Source organism: Esox lucius, chromosome 2 (genome assembly GCF_011004845.1).
Source record: "Esox lucius isolate fEsoLuc1 chromosome 2, fEsoLuc1.pri, whole genome shotgun sequence".
NCBI classification, from domain to species: domain Eukaryota; kingdom Metazoa; phylum Chordata; class Actinopteri; order Esociformes; family Esocidae; genus Esox; species Esox lucius.
Window position 1 is genome coordinate 7288974 of NC_047570.1, and position 19126 is coordinate 7308099.

Here is a 19126-nt window from a genome sequence, read left to right on the forward strand (position 1 = left end):
ATCTCTGTAAGCATTTGGATACTGAGACCAATTGCTGTAGTTTTGAAGGTGAAATGTTTTGCCATTCTTGCTTGATATAGGACTTCAGCTGCTCAACAGTTTGTGGTCTCCTTTGTCATATTTTTGTTTCATAATGCATCAAATGTTTTCAGTGGGTGACAGGTCTGGACTGCAGGCAGGCTAGTTTAGTACCTGGACTCTTTTACTACAGAGCCATTCTGTTGTTATACATGCAGAATATGGTTTGGTATTGTCTTGCTGAAATAAGCCATTGTCTAGATGGCAGCATATGTTGCTCCAAAACCTTTATCTATTGTTCAGCATTAGTGGTGCCTTCAAAGATGTGCAAGTTACCCATACCATGTGCACTAATGCACCCCCATACCATCACATTTGTTTGATTTTGAACTGTGCGCTGGTAACAAACCGGATGGTCCCTTTCCTTATTTTGTCAGACCAGAGGACAGTTTTCCACTTCGCCACAGTCGATCTTAAGTGAGCTTGAGAAGGTGGCTCAATTTCTGGATTTTGTTTATATCAGTTTTTTTCTTTGCATGGTGGAATTTTTTCTTGCATTTGTGTATGCAGCGAAGTACTGTGTTTACAGACAATGGTTTTCGGAAGTATTCTTGAGTCCATGTGTCAAGTGCAGGTGTAGTGGAGTGTGTAGCGAAGAACTGAGTCAAGCGCAGGGAGGCGATAAACGTTTCTTGTATTCGTAACTCAAAATAAAGGCACACTATAAAGCGGGCGAACAAGCGCTAAACAAGCATGCCAGCTCTTGACCCGGAGGACGCCGCTCAGGACGATCAGGGCGCCGATGATGGAAGTCGGCGAGGAGCTCCGGATCAAGAACATCCACCGCCGGCACCCAGCAACGCTCCTCCGGGCCATACCCCTCCCACTCCAACAGGTACTGCAGGCCCCTCCCCTCGATGTCCAGAGGGGGTGGAGGGACCTCCCGCAACTCAGACTTCTGGAGGGGACCAGCCACCACTGGCTTGAGGAGAGACACATGGAATGAGGCATTAATCCTGTAATCAGGGGGAAGTTGTAATCTATTAGTCAGCTTGTTCACTCTCCCCAGGACTTTGAACGGCCCCACAAACCGTGGCCCAAGCTTCCGGCAGGGCAGGCAAGAGCCAGACCCGGTCGCCCACAGCGTAGACGGGGGGGCGCTACGCCGGCGGTCAGCAGCGGACTTCTGGCGCTCCCTGACGCCGGATGTGTCGATGGGCTACGGACCAGGTGTCCTCGGCTGGTACCCCAGGACACACTGAAAGGGGGTCAAGGAAATGGAGGAGTGGCGGAGTGAATTCTGGGCATACTCTGCCCAGGGCAGGAACTCCGACCACTCCCACTGCCGGTCCTGGCAATAAGAGCGCAGGAACCTCCCCAGGTCTTGGTTCACGTGCTCCACCAACCCATTCACTTCGGGGTGGAACCCGGAGGTGAGGTTGACCGAGACCCCCAATCGGCTCATAAAGGCCTTCTAGACCCGAGACGTGAACTGAGGGCCCCGGTCAGAAACAATGTCCTCTGGCACCCCGTAGGGCGATCCGGCTCAGCCCACCCCTTCAACAAGGAAGTAATAGGAGCTGCTACCTTGCTGAAGCCCCGTATAAACCTACGGTAGAAATTGGCAAACCCAATAAACCGCTGCACCGCCTTAACCGTGGTGGGAACGGGCCAATTATGCATGGCTGACACGTGATCGACCTCCATTTCCACCCCACCGGCGGAAATACGAAACCCGAGGAAAGAGAGACGGCTCGCTGGAAGAACGTACATTTCTCTGCCTTAGCGTACAGGCCATGCTCCAACAACCGCTTTAGCACCCTGCGAACGAGAGACACATGCTCAGTACGCGTAGCAGAATACACAAGGAAGTCGTCAATGTAAACCACAACCCCGTGCCCCAGCATGTCCCTAAACACATCGTTCACAAATGACTGAAACACTGCCGGGGCATTCATCAACCCATACAGCATCACAAGGGATTCAATGTATTGGGATATCAGGGGGATAGGATATGAATACCGGACTGTCAGTTTATTTAACGCTGACAGGAGGCGGGCGAGGTGGAACGGTGGATCTGCCCCTGCCGCAGGAATTCGGCCACATAGGTCTCCATCGCTGCCGTCTCTGCCTGCGACAGGGGATACACATGACAATAAGGCGACACAGCATCTCCCTTTAGGTCTATAGCACAATCCCCGGACCGATGTGGTGGTAAACGACTAGCCATAGTCTTAGAAAATACCAGAGCCAAATCGGCATATTGAAAATGATCCTCGGAAATGATCTGTAAGTGCCCTCTCTTTCCAGCCCGACCCCGCCGCCAGGGTCCTGAACTCCAGGGCGAAGGCCTGCACGCTCCTCGTCCCCTGCCTGAGGTGCACAAGACGTTCGCAGACCTCCCTGCCATCGGCCGATGATCGAAAACGGCCCGAAAGAGGCCGACGAACGCCTCGTAATGGGCCAACCCCGGCCCGTTAGCGGACCAGAAGGAGTTGGCCCAGTCCAACGCCTTGCCCCTCAGGCAGGAAACAAGGGCCGAGACCTTCTCCCTATCCCCCGGGTGAAGGTTGAGGGAGGTGAAATACAGCTCCAACTGCAGCAAGAACCCAGAGCACTGGGCTGCGTCTCCGTTGAATCCCTGGGGAAGGCTCAGTTGAATGGTCTTCGTCTGTGATTGTGGCAGGGTCACTTCGGCCGGGTTGAGTGCTGGTGGTGTCTGCTCGGGTGGCAGCCTCGCCTCCAACCGCCGCATCGCTTGGACCATCTCGGTCATGGCCTCCCCCAGGGATGCAATCATGTCGCCGTGCTGATGGAGCAAGTCGCTCCCTGCTGACTCCATTCTGTCTGTGTGGTATTCTGTCAATTGCAGGTGTAGTGGAATGTGTAGCGAAGAACTGAGTCAAGCGCAGGGAGGCGATAAATGTTTCTTGTATTTGTAACTCAAAATAAAGGCACGCTATAAAACGGGCGCACAAGCGCTAAACAAGCGTGCCAGCTCTCCAGTACAATGTAAGACATAGAACAATAACACAAAGACACCCAGACACACAGGAACTAATATAGGCAACATAATGAGGGAATGGATACCAGGTGCGTGCAATAACAAGATATGACAGTGCTGTGGGAGGAGGAGCGGCGTGACTAGAAGGCTGGCAATGACGCATGCCGAATATCACGTCGGGGGGGATAGCGCGCGTCTTCCATGTGCGTCCTCGTTACACCATACAGTGATTTCCAGAATTGTGTTTGGTTTTAATGTACTTCCGTCTGAGGGCACAAAGATCATGATCATCCATTTTGGTTTTCAGCCTTGCCCCTTGCATAGAGATTTCTCCGGATTCTCTGAATCTTTTAACAATATTATGTACCATATTACACAACTTTTCCAGTCTTTTGTTGCCCCTGTCCAGCCTTTTTGAATTGTGTTGCTGGCATCAAATTCAAAGTTAGCGTATATATTTCAAACAACAATAAAAATTTTCATTTTCAACATTTGATATGTTATCTTTGTACTATTTTCTCTTGAATATAGAGTTTACATTATTTAAATCAAGAACAGTTACTTTCCTACAGGAGTAGGCCTCATGATCATGCCCCCGCAGCCAAACTGACTATAGCCCCTCCCCACATACACACACATCCTTCAACTGGACAAATCTATAACCCCTCCCCACATACAAAACCCTCAATTGGACAAATCTATAACCCCTCCCCACATACACACACAACCCTAAACTGGACAATTCTTGCACCTTACATTTAGTATTTTATTAATGTTCAGTCTACTGTTTATATACTCAATCCACTATAATTTTTTTTTATTTTGTACAAAAGTGCACCATTATTGTACATTATTCTCAAATGTTGAAAATAACATTCCAACAATATTGCACAACGTTCTGTAATGTCAAAGTAAGTCAGGTTTGCATAAAGGAAATGGCATGTTTGTTTTTATGTTATACATTATATTCAATTTATCTATGTTCACACAATATACAATTTTGTCTTGGAGGTCTTCAGAACAGGCCAAGAACATTTAGGAAATGTTATTTTTAAGTTTATTTTTACTGGCCTGCCAAAGCACACAAAAGCAGATATCCCATTTCTCTCCAATTTAGATGGCCATTCACGTTCAGCGCTGTATTGGACTCCCATAACAACAAGGTGATATAGACACACATGACATTTCAATTACACGCATTGAACATTTGAAAGGTATTCATCATACAACATTAACTGTCAAAGATCCTCTCTGCTCCACTTTACGTCATCATCATTACACACATCTATTTTTCACGACGATACACTATTGTATTACATTTATTGAGATGAATATGTATGCAGGTATTATTCTTTGTAGTTCTTCCCACAGTGAGTGGCAGCTGAGGCTATCTGGAAGAATAAGGTTTATATTTTTTAGATATGGATGTAAATCTTCACAAAGAGCAGAAATAATTGTTACCGAAGTATGGCTAATATTTAGGCTACTGTTGGTGTGGTGCACTTAATTAATCTTGTGTTTCCTGTTCTGTGTGCGGGCCAAAAGTGTCCCTGGGGGTAAAGACACTAACTTTTTACTGTTCCAGGAGAAACCACAGGTTGGGTTCTGTGTAAACAAAGCTGGATTGAATCTAGGTAGAGTGCTGTGTAAAATAGCTTTTTGACTGTAAATTCGTTGTTAACTGAAGAACATGCACTGATACAAACACGACTGGGACCATATCAAGCATCTCAAAGTAGGAATAAGTTGAAAGGAAATTTTTTACAATATTTACAATTAGTCATATTTTTAATGGAATACGTACATATTCGTACAGAGGCCCATTATCAGCAACCATCACTCCTGTGTTCAATGGCCCATTGTGTTGGCTGCTTCAAGTTTATAATTTTAAAAGGCTACTTGATTATTAGAAAACCCATTTTGCAATTATGTTAGCACAGCTGAAAATTAAAGCTATTCCAATGTGAGAAATTGCAAAGAAACTGATGACCTCGTACAAATCCGATTCCATGAAAGTTGGGACACTGTACAAATTATGAGTAAAAAAGGAATGGAATAATTTACAAATCTCATAAACTTATATTTAATTCACAATAGAATATAAATAACATATTGAATGTTGAAAGTGAGACATTTTGTAATGTCATGCCAAATATTGGCTCATTTTGGATTTCATGAGAGCTACACATTCCAAAAAAGTTGGGACAGGTAGCAATAAGAGGCCGGAAAAGTTAAATGTACAGATAAGGAACAGCTGGAGGACCAATTTGCAACTTTTTATGGCAATTGGCAACATGATTGGGTATAAAAATAGCCTTTCAGTGGTAATGTCTCTCAGAAGTCAAGATGGGCCGAGGATCACCAATTCCCCCAATGCTGCGGCGAAAAATAGTGGAGCAATATCAGAAAGGAGTTTCTCAGAGAAAAATTGCAAAGAGTTTGAAGTTATCATCATCTACAGTGCATAATATCATCCAAAGATTCAGAGAATCTGGAATAATCTCTGTGCGTAAGGGTCAAGGCCGGAAAACCACACTGGATGCTCATGATCTTCGGGCCCTCAGACGGCACTGCATCACATACAGGAATGATACTGTATTGGAAATCACAACATGGGCTCAGGAATACTTCCAGAAAACATGGTCAGTGAACACAATCCACCGTGCCATTCGCCGTTGCCGGCTCAAACTCTATAGGTCAAAAAAGAAGTCGTATCTAAACAGGATCCAGAAGCGCAGGCGTTTTCTCTGGGCCAATGATCATTTAAAATGGACTGTGGGAAAGTGGAAAAGTGTTCTGTGGTCAGACAAATCAAAATTTGAAGTTCATTTTGGAAAACTGGGACACAATGTCATCCGGACTAAAGAGGACAAGGACAAACCAAGTTGTTATCAGCGCTCAGTTCATAAGCCTGCATCTCTGATGGTATGGGGTTGCATGAGTGCGTGTGGCATGGGCAGCCTACACATCTGGAAAGGCACCATCAATGCTGACAGTTATATCCAAGTTCTAGAGCAACATATGCTCCCATCCAGACGTTGTCTCTTTCAGGGAAGACCTTGCATTTTCCAACATGACAATGCCAGACCACATACTGCATCAATTACAATGTCATGGCTGCATAGAAGAAGGATCCGGGTACTGAAATGGCCAGCCTGCAGTCCAGATCTTTCACCCATAGAAAACATTTGGTGCATCATAAAGAGGAAGGTGTGACAAAGAAGACCTAAGACAGTTGAGCAACTAGAAGCATGTATTAGACAAGAATGGGACAACATTCCTATTCATAAACTTGAGCAACTTGTCTCCTCAGTCCCCAGACGTTTGCAGTCTGTTAAAAAAAGAAGAGGGGATGCCACACAGTGGCCTTGTCCCAACTTTTTTGCCATGAAATTTAAAATCAACGTATTTTTCCCTTAAAGTGATACATTTTCTCAGTTTTAACATTTGATAAGTCATCTATGTTGTATTCTGAATAAAATATTGAAATTTGAAACTTGCATTCTGTTTTTATTCACAATTGTACAGTGTCCCACCTTTTTTGGAATCGGGTTTGTAAAACGCTGTGTACTATTCCCTTCACAGAACAGCGCAAACTGGCTCTAACCAGAACAGAAAGAGGAATGTGAGGCCCCAGTGTACAGCTGAGCAAGAGAACAAATACATTAGGCTAGTTTGAGAAACAGACATCACAGGTCCTCAACTTGCAGCTTTATTAAATAGAAACAGCAAAACACCTGTCTCAACATCAACAGGGAATAAGCGACCCCGGGATGCTGGCCTTCTAGGCAGAGCTGCAAAGAAAAGCCCATATCTCAGGCTGGCCAATAAAAAATGTAATAACACTGACACTGGACAGAGGAAGATTGGAAAAATAATAATATGGGCAGACAAATCTAATTCTGACAAATGTTCTTTGTGAGGTTTTGATCACAAAGAATATTTGTCAGACACAGAACAAATGAAAAGATTTTGGAGGAGTGCTTGACGCCATTTGTCAAGCATGATGGAGGCAATTCAATGGTCTGGGGGTGCTTTGGTAGTGGTAAAATGGGAGATGTACAGTATACATGGTTAAAGGGATCTTGAAAAAGGAAGGCTATCACCCCATTTTGCAATGCCATGCCAATTAAAATAAATATTTCCTACCTGTCAATGATTATATTTCCAACATTTCCTATTCAAACTAATTTCATGTAAACTTTCATGGAAAACAAGGACATTTCTAAGTGACTCCAAACTTATGAACGGTAGTGTGTACACGGGTAGCGCTAGGTAGGGATAGAACGAATGAAACTGAAGCCCTGAAGCACAGTTCAGTATTCCAAGCTCTACTGTTTCGATGAAGTGTACCAGATGCTCATTTCAAAGTACAACACCATGTGACCAATGACGTTTGAAGCTTCAGACATCACAAAATCACATTCGAGTTCCAACCTATGTTTTGAAACTGTGTGCATCAATGGTTAATGAAATCCGGTCACTTCAAGGGCTGTCAGTAGGTGTTTGAGACACATGCGAATGAAAATGAGAGAGAAGTATTTGAAAGAGTAACTAAGTCAAGAGAGTCATATAATAGAGCTTGTTATTTGATAGAAATCATAAAACTAATTTGAGAGTTATACAAGAGAATAATTAAGAGTGTTGCTTAGCTAGGTTCTTGGAAAGGGTAATAAAATTAGAGAGAAATGGAGAATGTGTTTATGAATGTGTGTAACTGACTGACTGACTGAATGTGTGCAAACAGTCTTTGCAACAATAGGGGTGGTTGACTCATTGGCTGGAATTGTATTGTCTTTTCATCTTATTGATGTAGTCATTTTACACATTGACAAACTACAATGGCTAAGGTCTATGTCCAGGCCCTCTGCAATCTGTCATTCTTAAAAAGGTCACACAGGAACATCCTAAAGTTAATTTTGTTGTCCATTCTTGAAGCTTCAGTAGTTAGATGCAAGGTGGCTGTAGCTGCCATCAGAGTCAGATTTAGTTTAAGCTAATTTAGTTGTTAGTTAATTATTAGAATAATCAACCTTTTTTTTAATAAGATAATATTTAGAAATGCCTTTCTTTAAGCAATACATTTTTAAATCAGGAGACTTCAAGCCTAAATAGCAGTTGGTTTTGTCTATGTATTTGGTTGCACGGGAGCCAGTCAATTGCACGTAAGAATCAGAAAATACAGAAATTGCAGGATGAGTTGCCTCAGGTTTTTTTATACTCTTGACCAAAAGGTTGAGTCTTTCTTACAAAATTTATGAAAATAGGTGGGAGTCTGGTGCAAAATGCTATATCCATCTTCCTTTGTTTTCTCCAAAGCCCTGTCCCATTAGAGTGGTTTGTTAAGGGGGAACTCCTTAACAAACAATGTAACCTAGGTTAGCACAAATTAATAATTTAATAACCTTAATCAGGATACATAAGCATAGTTCTGATGAAAGCTTATTGGTGTCCCACAAAACAATTAACTAACAGAGCTTAATGAAAACAATAAAAACCTACCTTGTGAAATGACACACCCATGAATTAGGCTTTTGTAAGAATTGAGTGTATTGGACACAACAAAACCATGATTCTTAACAAAACCTATGACCCAGCAAGTAGTACTGTAGATTCTCGAGTGGCCATTTGATGGCTGGGGCCTCTCAGCGGTAGGGTACTACTGTTACCCTAGGGTAATATTGGGTAATATAGGGTAGGGTAATGTTGTTCCCCATCCCTGAGCATCTTGTTATAAAGAAACTAGGCCTCTCTTCCTTACCTTGTGCTCCCAGTCCTGTATCGGATAAGTTATGTTTTTACCTTAACTTAACCAAGCTAATCACCAAGCCAACTCTGACAAATTTAAGAATCAATTGATTATACACTGGCAATTGTTCCAGAATAATATATGGCAGGTGATTGTATGCATTAGAGATCTCTAAATTCCAAAGGCACAACCACATTGTATCACAAAAAAATTGACAGAGGAATAAATGATAGAGAAATACAGAAAGAGTAATACATAAAAATCAATTAATTATGCATCTGATTTTAAGAGTCAAGGGTTTTCTCTGAGTCGGTCACTGAAAAACAAGTCCTTGATTCATTGTTAGTTATACCCACTAAGGAAACCAGAGGGGCTGATATGCTAGATCCAGTCTTATTGGTTAGTGCTGCTCCAATTATCTCTAGAGCTATAATTCATATATTTAATATAATTAAATATAATACATTTTGATGGTTATCACTAAAATATTTACTACCCTAAAGTTTTCTTTTATAGAACGTGTTGCTTCTAACAAGCACCTTGAGATTTTGTTAGATGAAAATATGTCTTAAAACACAATGGCCCTCATTTATCATTCTTGCGTAGAAACGGGCGTATATGTTGGCGTAAGATTTTGCTTACACTACTCTCACCGCCTGATTTATGAATCTGTGCGTACCTTTAAAATCCAGGTGTACGCAATACCTGCCCTTGATAAATGCCGCGGCTGAAAACGATCGTCATTAGAATAACACGCCCCTATATATTTAAGTCTCCGCTTCCCCCACGCCCTCATGTTACGCCATGGACACACGAAAGACGGCCAAAAAGAGAAACTTTTCTGACGTGGAGATTGAGACGATCACCAGGGAGGTAGAAATAAATAAAATGTTTCATTTTGCAGTTTAAAAAGCGGAATAAAAGATGATGTGATGTGGAGTACCATTCATTCACATTAATAATTGCATGACAATTTGTAATATTCGTCTTATTATTTCATGATATTTATTATTAATGACGTTTATTGTTATTTAGAAGAAGAATGTCGTTATTATTATTATTATTTCTATTATTATTTAAAAGAAGAAGAATGTCATTTTTATTATTTTGTCAGTCTGAATTATATTTTGGTCATTAAAAGCCTTTTATTACGGAACCCAGTCCGTGCGCAACTGCCGGGCCTAACCCTGAAACGTCATGTAAAGCGCGCAGGCTCGCATCTGAAGGAATACATATAAATCAAATGCTTTGGAAAGCCATACAAATTAAACCTTGAAGTCCATGTTGCACAAAAATAAACACTGAAGTTTGTAATTATGTTGTTGTTTTTTTTTACAGTGGGTCATAATATATCATATCTTTTAGTTTGTCAGTACGTTAGGATTTTTTTTCCTTCGCATTTCCGCACTAACTCAAAACGTGCGTACACCACCTCCTGAGCTGGCGTAGGATTTGAGAGTGCCGTACGCCAACGTCCATATTGATAAATCTCAAAGTCACCGTGGTTTTGGGTGTACGCCAGGTGTACGCTGGAAATTTGGTGTACACACTTTTGATAAATGAGGGCCAATGAGTTGGTGAAAAAGCTAAAGATCAGATTTGGTAACTTTTCTAGGAATAAATAATGTCTGTCATGTCAGCATAGAAAATATATTGTGCAGGCAACCTTTATTTTGCGACTTGATTTTGTTAATACATTATGTATGTATGTACGCTGAAATGGTGTTGAGCCCTTGGAAGTTGTTGCACAGCCTAATGGCTCTGTCCAGTTTGGGCACCAGGACTATGTGTCTGGACCACTTGCTGGTGGATGGCTCGACAACCCCCAGCCAATGCATTTCCCTCACTTCCTGCCTGACCAGCGCATGTCGAGCTTCAGGGATTCAGTTAAAATGTATGCCATTTTTTCAGCCAGCAATACGGCAGAGGGTTCTCTCTCATAGTATTTTTTAGGAGGCTGACTTGGTAGACCTTCTCCCCAGCTGAAAGACCTGGTAATTGACAGGTGAGTAGCTCTCCATCACTTCATAGAGCCACTTCAACTGAGACATCAGTTGGGTGTTCTGTGGTGGGCACGAAGTGCAGCCCTCGATTGCCTACGTTGAACTCCCTGATCTTCACGTATCAGTTGTAGGAACGTTCCTGTACTTGCTGGGTGATCAGCTACCAGACACATGGAGTACCTCTCTCAAGTCAACCATAAGATGAGGTAGGAGCAGGTCTCTATTATTGCTGTCTAGCTCACTGCTGCCCTTCTTAACATTCTTTTGATGGTCGTTTTCAACCTCTCACAGAAACCATCGGTCGGAGAGTGATACACAATTATCCGTATCTGTTGGACTTGTTGTTCTTGTTCTTCTCACGCGTGGGCCTCCACTATACCATCCTCACCTTATTCCCCCCCACCTCCTTACCACCCAATATAGGAGACCAGAATAAAGCAGAGAGGGCTTGATCTCCACCTTATTTATGGCTTCTCTGAGATCTGGATCTCAGTGCTGGGTTGTACTGAACAGCCCCGAATGCTCATGGGGAAGATCCACTCCGTTACCACTTTTGAACCCCCTCCAAGTGTCCTCCTCTGAGGCCTCCCAGAATACCTGGCACAATGGTTGCAATTGGGTATCCTGGTTGCAGACTCAAACCCTATCCAGCTGTCTTTCTCCAAGGTGTTGCTCTTGTAACATGGTCGATCAGCTTGGAGGACGAGTGCTTCTTCTCCTCTCTGATTTGCAGGTGTTCGATTCTTCCTCACTGAGGAGTAAGCCAGACCTTGGCCTGGCACCTGGGATTTAGTCTTTCAGGAAAAAGAGGCTGGCCATGACTGATGGTGTCTCGCCCCATTGCCTGATATTGGTGACAGTCTCTCCTGATCAGGAGGGGGACCTTAAGCTGATGCCCTGGCTAGTGTCCCCATAAACACAGAACACAGAGTCCTTGTTGGGTAATAAGGTCAAGTCTTTGAATAAGTCCTCCCTAACCAAGGTTACCATGCTACGAGTCTATTGTGCCCATAATGCTGTGAGTTCCCAGAAGGACCCAAAACTCTTTTGCCGGCACAACATCTGTCTGCGAACAAGGTAGGCCCTGACCCCTGTGACTGGTTGTCCTCTGCGGATAGAAGTTATTGAGTGGGAACTGGGGTGGAAATTACCCTACTGCTGGCACCTATAACACTTCCCAAGACTAGGGTGGTTAGTTCCCTTCACTGGCCCCGAATGAGCCAGAGCTTTAGCAAGGGCCTTTGTAAAGTTGCCTCGGACAGCCTTTTCAGCCCTGATACGGGGAAGGGATGCAAAACATTTCTCTACCAATGTCTCTATTGCCTGCATTCTCCATTAATGTCACAGGTCCGGCAATCCATTAGTGTGAGAATTGTGGGGTGGTGGTAAATAAACAAGTTTGAGGCAGAGAAAATAATATTTAGTCTTTTCATGTAACTTATTTTGCCGGACCGCGTAAGCGGAGCCGGCCAAGTAGAGCGAATGTCTCTTAGTGAGTGAGTGAGTGACTTACTGTGTACACCTTGTTAAATAGCATGGTTAGAGAAGCGGACCTATAGACTATAGCGAAGTGTACATTATTAATAATCTACATTATTGTAAGCCTGAAATAAAACAGTTTACGGTTATATTGCGACTGTTTCTGGTGGATTTTCGAAGTAAACATCCGTGCATGCGTTTTGGGTCAGGATAGACAAACACATTTGCTGGCTACAACATGCATTAGTTACATTATATCAGAAACTTTCTATCAAAAACTGATGCAGAAAAACTAATCCATGCTTTCGTTACTTCTAGACTAGATTACAGCAATGCTCTACTTTCCGGTTACCCTGACAAATCAATAAATGAACTTCAATTAGTGCTGCACACGGTTGCTAGAATCCTAACTAGAACACATTTTTTTTACACATTACTCTTCTCCATGGCCTCACCGAACTCCTCCCAGGCGCAATTTTTTGCCTCCACAACCACCCGGTCTTCCATCCGCTTGGCCTGCCGGTACCAGTCAGCTGCCTCAGGAGTCCCACAAGCCAACCAGGCCTGATAGGACTTCTTCAGCTTGACAGCATCCCTTACTTCCGGTGTCCACCACCGGGTTCGGGGATTGCCGCCTCGACAGGCACCGGAGATCTTACAGCCACAGCTCAGAGCGGCCACTTCGACAATGGCGGTGGAGAACATGGTCTACTCAGACTCAATATCTCCAGCCTCCCTCAGGATCCAATCAAAGCTCTGCCGGAGGTGGGAGTTAAAGATCTCTCTGACAGGAGACTCGGCCAGACGCTGCCCCTTATGGTCCCTCCCGCAGGTGGTGAGCCCACGGGAAGGCGGCCCCACGTCGCTCCTTCGGGCTGGATGTTGTGGGCCTGTCTTGGTTGACACGCCTATGCAGCATCGTGTGGCGGTCGGGACAGTGCCTCTGGGATGGCAGACCCCTTTTTAAGAAGGGGGACCGGAGGGTGTGTTCCAACTATAGGGGGATCACACTTCTCAGCCTCCCCGGGAAAGTCTATGCCAGGGGACTGGAGAGGAGAATACGGGCCGATAGTAGAACCTCGGATTCAGGAGGAACAGTGTGGTTTTCGTCCAGGCCGTGGAACAATGGACCAGCTCTATACCCTCTACAGGGTGCTGGAGGGTTCATGGGAGTTTGCCCAACCAATCCACATGTGATTTGTGGATTTGGAGAAGGCATTTGACTGTGTCCCTAGCGGCATCCTGTGGAGAGTGCTTCAGGAATATGGGGTCCTGGGTCCTTTGCTAAGGGCTGTCAGGTCCCTATACGACCGAAGCAGGAGCTTGGTCCACATTGCCGGCAGTAAGTCAGACTTGTTCCCAGTGCATGTTGGACTCCGGCAGGGCTGCCCTTTGTCCCCGGTTCTGTTCGTAATTTTTATGGACAGAATTTCTAGGCGCAGCCAGGGGCTGGATAGTGTCAGGTTTGGGGACCACACGATTTTGTCTCTGCTCTTTGCGGATGATGTTGTCGTGTTGGCCCCTTCAAGCCAGGACCTTCAACATGCACTGGGACGGTTTGCAGCCGAGTGTGAAGCGGTGGGGATGAGAATCAGTACCTCCAAATCCGAGGCCATGGTCCTCAGTCGGAAAAGGGTGGCTTGCCCACTTCAGGTTGGTGGAGAGTACCTGCCTCAAGTGGAGGAGTTTAAGTATCTAGGGGTCTTGTTCACGAGTGAGGGAAGGATGGAACGGGAGATTGACAGACGGATCGGTGCAGCTTCTGCAGTAATGCGGTCGATGTATTGGTCTGTCGTAGTGAAGAAAGAGCTGAGCCGCAAGGCAAAGCTCTCGATTTACCGTCAATCTACGTTCCTAATCTCACCTATGGTCATGAGCTTTGGGTCATGACTGAAAGGACAAGATCCCGGATACAGGCGGCCGAAATGAGCTTTCTCCGCAGGGTGGCTGGGCGATCCCTTAGAGATAGGGTGAAAAGTTCGGTCACCCGGGAGGAGCTCAGAGTAGAGCCGCTGCTCCTCCACATCGAGAGGGGTCAGCTGAGGTGGCTTGGGCATCTGTTTCGGATGCCTCCGGAACGCCTTCCTGGGAAGGTGTTCCAGGCCCGACCCACCGGGAGCAGCGGACTTCTGGCACTCCCTGGCGCCGGGTGTGTCGATGGGCTATGGACCAGGTGTCCTCGGCTCGCCGGAACCAGTCGTCCACCTACGGAGCCTCGGTCTCGGGCTGGCTCTGCCACGGTGCCAAGACCGGCTGGTACTCCAGGACACACTGGAAGGGGGTCAAGGAAGTGGAGGAGTGGCGGAGCAAATTCTGGGCATACTCTGCCCAGGGCAGGAACTCTGACCACTCCCCCGGCCGGTCCTGGCAATGAGACTGCAGGAACCTCCCCAGGTCTTGGTTCACGCGCTCCACCTGCCCATTAGCTTCGGGGTGGAACCCGGAGGTGAGGCTGACCGAGACCCCCAATCGGCCCATAAAGGCCTTCCAAACCCGAGATGTAAACTGGGGGCCCCGGTTAGATACAATGTCCTCTGGCACCCCGTAGTGCCGGAAGACATGGGTGAATAGAGCCTCCGTGGTCTGCAGAGCCGTTGGGAGACCTGGGAGGGGAAGGAACCAGCAGGCCTTTGAAAACCGGTCCATAACAACCAGGATCGTGGTATTGCCTAGTGAGGGGGGAAGATCGGTTAAAAAAATCCACGGACAAGTGAGACCATGGTCATTGTGGAACGGGCAAAGGGAGTAACGTATCCACCGGAAGGTGTCTAGGTGCCTTACACTGAGCGCACACCGAACAGGAGGACACGTACGCCCTCACATCCTTGGCCAGACCAGGCCACCAGTACTTATCAGTAAGACAGTGCACAGTACGGTCTATGCCTAGGTGACTTGTGGAAGGGGAAGTGTGGGCCCAGTAGATGAGACGGTCACGGACATTCAGCGGAACGTACTGACTCTCCGCAGGACACTGAGGAGGCCCAGGATCGCTGCGCAACGCACGCTGAATGTCCTCGTCCATGTCCCACACAACCTGCGCCACAATGCACGAGACGGGCAGAATCGGTGTATCATCTACCCGCCTTCCACCCGCGTCGCACAACCGAGACAGCGCTTCTGCCTTGGTGTTTTTTGTACCCGGAACGTATAAGAGCATGAAATCGAACCGGGCAAAAAACAACGCCCATCTGGCCCGCCGACGCTTAGGAGGGGTATCCAACATTTGGGATAACACAGCACCAATCCATACCTCCGAGGCATCCACCTCCACTGTGAATGGAAGTGACGGATTGGGGAGAGCCAGAATCGGGGCAGAGGTGAACATTCTCTTAAGGTTTTACTCTTAACCTATAAATCAATACATGGACTTGCTCCTACTTACCTTGCTGAAATGATCCAGCCATACATACCTACACGTAACCTACGATCGCAAGATGCAGGCCTTTTAATTTTACCTAGAATTTCTAAACAAACAGCTGGCGGCAGGGCCTTTTCTCATAGAGCTGCCAATTAAGGTTAGAAATGCAAACTCAGTGCAAACTTTCAAGTGTCTACCTAAAACTCATCTCTACAGCATGTGAAGGTGACCAGTAGGCTTGGTACTGTCCACCCTTCCTCTCTGGCCAGGTGGGCTCTCGTCGCCACTGGGATGCCCTCCCTCCAATGCCTTTCGGGGGAAGAGTCACTGGCTTGTTGTTGTCTCTCTGTTGCGCACTTGTGCAATTGGGCTGTACGCTGCTGGCAATACTCGGCTGCTGGCAATACTCGGGGGGTTGCGGTTGGTGGGTATCCCTTTGGTTGATGCCTGGCAATGTAGGTGGATTGATTTCCTGCCTGTTGGGCCCTGTCCAAGGCCTCCCCTGGGTAGGGCCACAGTGTCGCCGGACCCCCGTACCCTCAGTTCCAAGGTGTTACGCTGCTATATTATTGTGCTGGGGGATATGAGGAATGCACTTTCTAACTTTTCTCAGTCTCCTCCAGTTTTAAATTTTAGGAGGAGATGAGGTCCTGGTCCACACCTGCGGAGTACCTGGTTTGGGGGGGCCCATTGCTGTCCCTGTCCTTGTCCACCTGGTCATACTTTTAACCTAGTCTAGAATCAAATAGACTCTGGATTTAGCCCAGAGAAATGTATTTATTATTCTAATTGGACTTTTAATATCTCACCCGGCACAGCCAGAAGAGGACTGGTCACCCCTCTGAGCCTGGGCCCTCTCTAGGTTTCTTCCTAAAATTCAGCCTTCTTAGGGAGTTTTTCCTAGCCACTGAAATTCAACACTACTGTTGTTTGCTCCTTGGGGTTTAAGGCCGGGTGTCTCTGCCAAGCACTTTGTGACAACTGCTGTTGTAAAAAGGGCTTTATAAATAAATGTGATTTATTGATTGATTAAGGGTGTGAAATGCGACGTCTGCCTCGGTCGTCCAGGTGATCCGGCTCGGCCCATCCTTCAACAAGGAAATAATAGTAGCTGCCACCTTGCTGAAGTCCCGTATAAACCTACGGTAGAAATTGACAAACCCAATAAACCGCTACACCGCCTTAACCGTGGTGGGAACGGGCCAATTATGCATGGCTGACACGTGATCGACCTCCATTTCCACCCCACCGGCGGAAATACGAAACTCAAGGAAAGTGAGACGGCTCGCTAGAAGAACGTGCACTTCTCTGCCTTAGCGTACAGGCCATGCTCCAACAACCGCTTTAGCACCCTGCGAACGAGAGACACATGCTCAGTACGCGTAGCGGAATACACAAGGATATCGTCGGTGTAAACCACCACTCCGTGCCCCAGCATGTCCCTAAAGGACTGAAACACTGCCGGGGCATTCATCAACCCATACGGCATCACCAGGTATTCGTAGTGCCCCGTGGTGGTGCTAAAGGCTGTCTTCCAATCGTCTCCCTCTCGGATTCTCACAAAATTTGTACGCCCTCCTGAGGTCCAGTTTCGTGAAGAAGCGCGCCCCATGCATTGACTCGATGTATTGGGAAATCAGGGGGATAGGATATAAATACCGGACCGTCAGTTTATTTAACGCCCTGTAGTCAATGCATGGACGCGAAGCCCCATCCTTCTTCCTCACGAAAAAGAAACTTGAGGAGGCAGGCGAGGTGGGACGGCGGATCTGCCCCTGCTGCAGGAATTCGGCCACATAGGTCTCCATCGCTGCCGTCTCTGCCTGCGACAGGGGATACACATGACAATAAGGCGGCACAGCATCTCCCTTTAGGTTTATAGCACAATCCCCGGGCCGATGTGGTGGTAAACGACTAGCCATGGTCTCAGAAAATACCAGCACCAAATCGACATATTCTGAGGGAATGCGCACTGCGGAGACATTGTCTGGACTTTCCACCGAGGTCGAACCAATGGAAACACCTAGACACCTCTCCTGACACCCCTGAGACCACCTTGTCAACACCCTCTGCGACCAGGAAATCGTTGGGTTATGTCCCGACAACCACTGAAGACCCAGCACCACAGGGAAAGCAGTAGAATGAATACCGTGAAATTCAATCTGTTCTGTATGGGCGTGCTGTTCAGTCATAGTGAGGGGCACTGTGATGTTTTCAACTAGACCAGTACCCAGTGGTTTGCTGTCCATGCCCATAATGGACCTAGGTCTAGACAACGGCACCAATGGAATGCGCAGCCTCTGGGCGTAACCGCTGGCCATAAAATTCCCAGCTGCGCCTGAGTCTATGAGCGCCTTACACTGAGAATTAGCAAGGAAATCAGGGTAGGCCACCAAAAGTGATTCGCAGAGAGCCCTGGTCTACTCACCTGACTCGGTGTAGGGGCGTCAGGTTTCCTCCGCTCAACCCTTCTCTGTTGGAAGCAGTGGGAGGCAGAGTGCCCCTTCCTCCCACAAAAGGAGCACTCCCTAGACCGCACCGTCTCCCTATGTGCGGCACCTCCCACCTCCATGGGTTCAGGTCTGACGACGGGCTGTGCCAGAGGGGGCAGATCATTCCTGGTGTGTCCGCGGTTGGCTAGCAGGATGTCCAGCCAGATCACCATGTCGACGAGCTAGTCAAACTTCAACATGGCGTCCCGGCATGCCAGCTCCCTACGGACGTCAGGCTGTAGATGGCACTGAAAATAATCTATAAGTGCACTCTCGTTCCAGCCCGACCCCGCCGCCAGGGTCCTGAATTCCAGGGCGAAGGCCTGCACGCTCCTCGTCCCCTGCCTGAGGTGCACAAGACGCTCGCCGACCTCCCTGCCATTGGACGGATGATCAAAAACGTCCCGAAAGAGGCCGACGAACGCCTCGTAATGGGCCAACTCCGGCCCGTTAGCTGACCAGACGGAGTTGGCCCAGTCCAACGCCTTGCCCCTCAGGCAGGAGACAAGGGCCGAGACCTTCTCCCTATCCCCCGGGTGAGGGTTGAGAGAGGAATAAAGCCCCAGCTGCAGCAGGAATCCAGAGCAGTGTGCCGCGTCTCTGTGGAATCCCTGGGGAAGGCTCAGCTGTATAGTCCTCGTCTGCGACGGTGTAGACGATGGCAAGGGCACCTCGACTGGGTTGATCACTGGTGGCACCTGCTCGGCCGGTATTCTTGCCTCCAACCGCCGCATTGCCTGGACCATATTGGTCATGGCCTCCCCCAGGGACGCGATCATGTCCCCATGCTGCCGCAGCAGGTCGTTCCCTGCTGATTCCATTTTCAGGTGAGGTATTCTGTCACAAGGGTGTGTGGAAGTAATGAGCCAAACGCAGGGAGGCGGTTAACGTAGCTTGTATTAATTACTTTGAACGGCACACCAAGAAACACAGTGCACAAGCTCAAAAAACAAGCATATAGGAGCTTCTCAGAACAACACCAAAACATAGAACAATACCTCACAAAGACGCCCAGAAACACAG